Source organism: Cynocephalus volans, chromosome 8 (genome assembly GCF_027409185.1).
Source record: "Cynocephalus volans isolate mCynVol1 chromosome 8, mCynVol1.pri, whole genome shotgun sequence".
NCBI classification, from domain to species: domain Eukaryota; kingdom Metazoa; phylum Chordata; class Mammalia; order Dermoptera; family Cynocephalidae; genus Cynocephalus; species Cynocephalus volans.
In genome coordinates this window covers 89,648,635-89,655,200 of record NC_084467.1, presented here as the reverse complement: position 1 = coordinate 89,655,200, position 6,566 = coordinate 89,648,635, and positions in this window count along the sequence as shown.

Below are 6,566 nucleotides of genomic sequence, written 5' to 3'. Positions count from 1 at the left end.
AGAGATGAGAAAGACCACATGGCTCCAAAGAGACAATAAGAATGAATTTACTTCCTGGTTTTCTGGTTTCAACTTTACTATAATACAAACTGTGAAATTGCCTTGGGATCATTAAGATCCCTCTGCATCTCATGATAAAATCTCCTACTTTGCCAGTGTAAAAGAGTGACCATTCTTTGCAGCCAAACAAACCTTGACTGGAACTCCACTGAAATTCATATATTTTCATTCAAGAGCAAAAGTGATACAAACTTACAGAAAAGAAGTGATCCCTAAAGAAACAGTCAGTGAATAGTAATCAAGTGTATAAGCCAAAGTCAATCAAAATGTAACACTTACATGATAAATATTCCCATGGGAGGAGGAATCAAGTGAGGGCAGGAGGCACTGAAATCCTTAGAAGCAGGTACCATGCCCTAAACTTCTCTAGACCCTTCACATAACTCAACAAAGTTCTGAGAACATCATGGTTACTCAATAAATGCTTTTAATTGATTTCAACACTAAATTTTTTCCATGTTTTATATTTTTCTTTTTTCTCTTACATTACTATTTTTCTATAGAAGACTGGATTTGTTTTTTGTTTTTTTTTAACTTCTCAATATACATTGTAGTTGATTTTCATGACCTTTTACCAGTTCCTCTTTCTCCCCTCCCTTTCTCTCCTCCCCCCCCACATCATATCTGTTCACTTGTCTTAACAAGTTCAAGGAATTGTTGTGATTGTTGTTTCTTCTCCCCCCTCTTTGTTTGTGTGTTTATTCATATTTATTTATTTATTTTTAGCTCCCAGAAATAAGTGAGAACATGTGGTATTTCCCTTTCTGTGCCTAACATTTTTCACTTAATATAATTTTCTCTAAGTCCATCCATGTTGTTGTGAATGGTAGTATTTCACTCGTTTTTACAGCACAGTAGAATTCCATTCTGCAGATGTACCACAGTTTCCTTATCCACTCATCTGATGATGGACATTTCAGCTGGTTCCAACTCTTGGCTATTGTAAAGAGTGCTGCGATGAACATTGGGGAACAGGTATACCTTCGGCATGATGATTGCCATTCCTCTGGGTATATTCCCAGCAGTGGAGTAGCTGGATCATATGGTAGATCTATCAATAATTGTTTGAGGATACTCCATACAATTTTCATTAAAGGCTGCACTGTTTTGCAGCCCCACCAACAGTGTATGAGAATTTCTTTTTCTCTGCAACCTCTCTATCATTTATCATTCCCAGTCTTTTGGATATTAGTCATCCTGACTGGAGTGAGATGGTATCTCAAAGTAGTTTTGATTTACATTTCCCAGATGCTGAGTGATGTTGAGCATTTTTTTCATGTGTCTGTTGGCCATTCATATATCTTCCTTTTAGAAATGCCTCTTCAGCTTCTTTGCCCATTTTTTAATTGGGTTATTTATTTATTTCCTGTAAAGTTGTTTGAGTTCCTCGTATATTCTGGATATTAAACCTTTGTCAGATGTATATTTTGCAAATATTATCTCCCACTCTGTTGGTTGTCTTTTCACTCTGATGATTGTTTCTTTTGCTGTGCAGAAGATTTTTAGTTTGATATAATCACATTTCTTTATTTTTCCATTAGTTGCCTGTGCTTTTGGGGTCATCACGAAGTCTGTACTCACTCCTACTTCCTGAAGTGTTTCCCCTATGTTTTCTTTAAGGAGTTTCATTGTTTCAGGATGTATATTTAATTCTTTAATTCATTTTGAGTTGATTTAGGTATATGGTGAGAGGTACGGGTATGGTTTCATTCTCCTACATATGAATATCCAGTTTTCCCAGCACCATTTGCTGAAGAGGCAGTCTCATTCCCAGTGTGTAGACTTGGTGCCTTTTTCAAAGATCAGATGGCTATAGGTGTATGGGTGGATTTCTGGATTCTCTATGCTATTCCTTTGAGCCATGTCTGTTTTTATGCCAGTACCATGCTGTTTTGGTTATTATAGCTTTGTAATATAGTTTAAAGTCAGGTAGTGTTATGCCTCCAGTTTTATTTTTTTTTTTGCTCAGGATTGTTTTGCTATGCATGGTCCTTTTTTATTCCATATAACTGTCTGGATAGTTTTCTCCATTTCTGAGAAAAATTTCATTGGGATTTTGATGGAGATTCCATTGAATCTGCAGATCACTTTGGGTAATATGGACATTTTCACAACATTAATTCTTCTAATCCAAGAGCATGGGATATCTTTCCATCTTCTTTTGTCCTTTTAAATTTCTCTCAACAGTGGTTTGTAGTTCTCTTCGTAGAGATTTTCCACATCCTTGGTTAATTTGATTCCTAAGTGTTTTATTTTTTTGGTGGCTATTCTAAATGGGCTAGCTTTCTAGATTTATTTTTCTGCATGTTCACTGCTGGAATATAGAAATGCTACTGATTTTTTTGTGTTGATTTTGTATCCTGCAACTTTGCTGAAATCATTTATCAAGTCTGAGTTTTTTTGTAGAGGATTTAGGCTGTTCAATATATAGGATCATATCATTTGCAAACAGAAACAGTTTGACTTCATCTTTCCAATCTGAATGTCCTTTATTTCCTTCCCATCTCTGATTTCCCCAGCTAGTACTTCCAACACTATGTTGAATAGGAGTGGTGAGAGTGGGCATCCTTGTCTAGTTCTTGGTCTTAGGGGAAAAGCTTTCAGCTTTTCCTATTAAGGATGATATTGGCAGTGGGCTTATCATATATGGCTTTAATTGTGTTGAGATACTTTCCATCTATACCTAGCTTGCAGAGAGTCTTTATCATGAATGAATGTTGAATTTTGTCAAATGCTTTTTCAGCATCTGTAGAGATGATCGTATGGTTTTTGTCTTTGCTTTTATTGATCTGGTGTATCACATTTATTGATTCATATATGTTGAACCAACCTTGCATCCCTGGGATGAATCCCAGTTGATCATGGTGGATAATTCTGTGTATATGTTGCTGTATTCTGTTAGCTAGTGTTTTATTGAGTATTTTTGCATCTATATTCATCAAGGACATTGGCCTGTAATTTTCTATTGTTGATGTATCTTTGTCTGGTTTTGGTATCAGTGTAATGTCTGCCTCATAGAATGAATTTGAGATAATGGCCTCTGTTCAATCTTTTGGAACAGTTTGTAGAGAACTGGTATCAGTTCCTCTTTGAAGAGTTGAAGGTTTTGTAGAACTCTGCAGTGAACCCATCCAGTCATAGGCTTTTCTCTTTTGGGAGCCTTCTTTTATTGTTATTTTTCTGTTCAGATTTTCTATATCATCTTGGCTCAGTTTTGGTAGTTTGTATGTGTCCAGAAATTTATCCATTTCCTCCAGATTTTCAAATTTGTTGGTATATAGTTGTTCATAGTAGTTTCTAATGATTCTTTGTATTTTGGGGGTATCAGTTGTAATATCACCTTTTTCATTTCTAAGTTTTGTTATTTGGGTCTTCTCTCTTCTTAGTTAGCCTTGCTAAAGGTTTGTCAATTTTATTTATCTTTTCGAAAAAACAACTTTTTGTTTCATTGATATTTTTGTATCATTTTTCGGGTTTCTATTTCATTTAGTTCTGCTCTGATCTTAATTATTTCTTTCCATCTACTAAATTTGAGTTTGGATTGTTCTTGTTTTCCTAGATCTTTACTGGCCTGGGCTGGGGGCCCCATGGTACCTGCCTGTTCCCACATGGCTGACTTGAGGCATGTGGGCCTGGTAGCTCTCGGGCCTCTCTAAGTGGTGGGGACTGACCTGGGCTAGAGATTCTGTGGCACCTGCCTTTTCCAGCATGGCTAACTTGGGGCATATGGGCCTGGCAGCTCTCAGGCCTCTCTGGGTGGTGGGCACTGGCCTATGCTGGGGGTCCCATGGCACACGGCTCCTGCCTGTTCTGCTGAGGCTCTCAGGCCTCCTGTTGTTGCCCTTTAATAGTTGCAAATTGGTTGATTTGTGGGAAACAGCAACTCTAGGAACCGTCTACTCCACCATCTTGACTGGAAGCCCACTGCTTTGATGTTTTTTTACAACACAACATCATAACAGCAAATGTCACTAGCACCACACAGCAATTACCATCCAAACTATTCTCAATACTAGTTTGTTTCACCCACCTAACAAAATATAGTCCCACCAAGTTGAATTCATTGAAGGAATTTAAGTTTTAAAACGCATCAACAAACATTTTGAATATAAAGTGTAAAAAAAGCCTGAAAAATTGCTTTCTTAGAAGCTGAGAAAGTAATTCCAAAAAGTCACAGTCTATTTTCCAAGACTGAGAAATAAGAAAAGCCATAGATTTAACATAAGGATGGAAATGGACTGCCAAAGGCTATTTATTTTAAAGATACAGAGTATTATGGAATAGTCAATAAAATGTGAATGCAAATTGTATGAGTTTTACTCTGAAACATGCCAATGAAAACTTAGTTGACTGAACATTATTTCCTATCATCTGGATGTAAAAAGGTGGAAGCAAATAATGAAATTTTGTTAAAATACAGAATCTTTCATGTAAATCTGGACTCTGACTTCCCAGGAGCATCAGAAGTATTCCACGACTCAGTTATCTCTGTGCCTCCCAGATCCACATTATTCAGAGAACAAAAATAATCACCCATTGTTAAGAAAGCAACATTTGCAGTAGAAAATGTATGGAGAAAATTATGTTAAGTGAAATAAACCAGGCACAGAAAGAAAAATACTGCATGCCCTCACTCATGAGTGGTGCTGAGTAAAGGAAGTAAGGAAGGAAGGAAGGAAGGAAGGAAGGAAGGAAGGAAGGAAGGAAGGAAGGAAGGATCACAATAAAACATCGAACTTTCAGAAGGAGAGAACAGACCTATAGTTACCAGAGAATGGAAAGGGAGAGGAGGAGGGAGGTCAGGGAGTGGAGTGATTGGGCAAGGGACATAGAGAGTAATTACTATTTGTAATGATGAACATGCTAATAATATTGATTTGATCACCACATACTGTACACAAATACTGATAGTTGGCTCTGTACCCCATATATAACTATAATCAAAAAATAAATATTTTAGAAGATAAATAAATAAATAAATAAATTTAAAATTTTTAAATGCTAAAAGTGCAAACATGCTAATAAAGTTTGTCCTTTGTTCCAAAAAGATTACTTTATTATAAAGTATAACTTCTAGAAACATGGCTCATTTGAATAAAAAAAAATGACATACCACCATATTATACTTGGGGATTTTTACTGGCTCTCCATGCCTATATTGATTAGGTTGATTAGGTACAAGGAACTGAAACTGTAGGTTGTGGATAGCTTTTCCTAGGATTCAAAATATATTCCTGGTTTCCTATAGCATAATGGGTTAAAAAGGCAAACATGCTTCATATATCATTACTTAAACCCTCAAAGAAATATATTTAAAACCCTCTAGAGAAGAGGTGTTAGGCAAATTTCAAATATCATTAGCATTTAAGTTTAGTAGAGTAGGAAGATTTTAAAGGTCTGTCTTTAATCAAATCTTTGCCCATAAACAGAAGCGGCTTTACTTGCCTCACAGAAGACAACCAAAGCAAAAGAAGCTTTTATTTAGATAGAGAATATAGTAGCTACAGCTTGCTTCAGCAAGTTTTAAAGACTTTTTTCTCCTTTCCATCAAATAACCCCTAAAGTGTCATATTCTTGTTAGTTTCCTGAGGAAAAGTAAGAAATACTCTATTAAAACTTTTATAGCTGAGTAAACCAAGTCCCAAAGCACAATAAAAAATACAGCCAAAGGAACAATAAGTTTTCACACTGTTATTTTATAAAATAAGTTTATTTCAGGTTATCGTCAATCTTTTTTTTTTAAATAAAAATTGATTTGTGACCAGAATTGACCCAAATTAGACTCTCAGTCTTTCTCCGCTCAAGCTATGACACTGCTTCATGGGTTGCTTTCAATAGAAAAGCGATAGTTATTCTTCTAAATGCTAAGACTTAATTAGACTTTCAAGGGTTTTTTTGTGTCTAATCAGAGCTATCAGATTCTTTTCCTGATAAAAATGTGAACTTATTGCATTTTTAATTCTTCCAGAACATCTTTAGATAGAGGTTGGGGTGAGGGAAAGATTCAACTCCTCAAGGGTAGTCTCCCAGGAACCAAATGAAGACTGGCACATTCATTTATGGTTCGTTCTGTATGTTGGCCTTTGTCCTAAACCAGTTGAACCAAATGACATAATTCCTCAATTAGAGAACACTATCAATTGTAAAAAGCACCATTTGCTTAATAAGAACCTTTTAAGTAATTTACACATCATAGAAGGTACACTTCATGTCAGAAATGGTAAAACATCTGCATTAGTGTCCAGAAGGAGATTTCAGTTCCTAGATTCTCTGTAGCAAAAATAGTGCCAAAAGAATGTTCTGAATTCAATGAACGTGTTGACGTCTGAATGATTTTTAAGTATAGACAATTTAAAGTATAGAAAACTAGGGGTATTGTAGAGTGCTGACTCCCTGAAAATATTGTCAAAGCAGATCTTGATAAGATAAAGCTGAATTTATTCTAACCACGGGAAGAGAAGGCATTACCTTAACAGAGGCTTAGTAGTATCTCAGAGCAGAGAGTG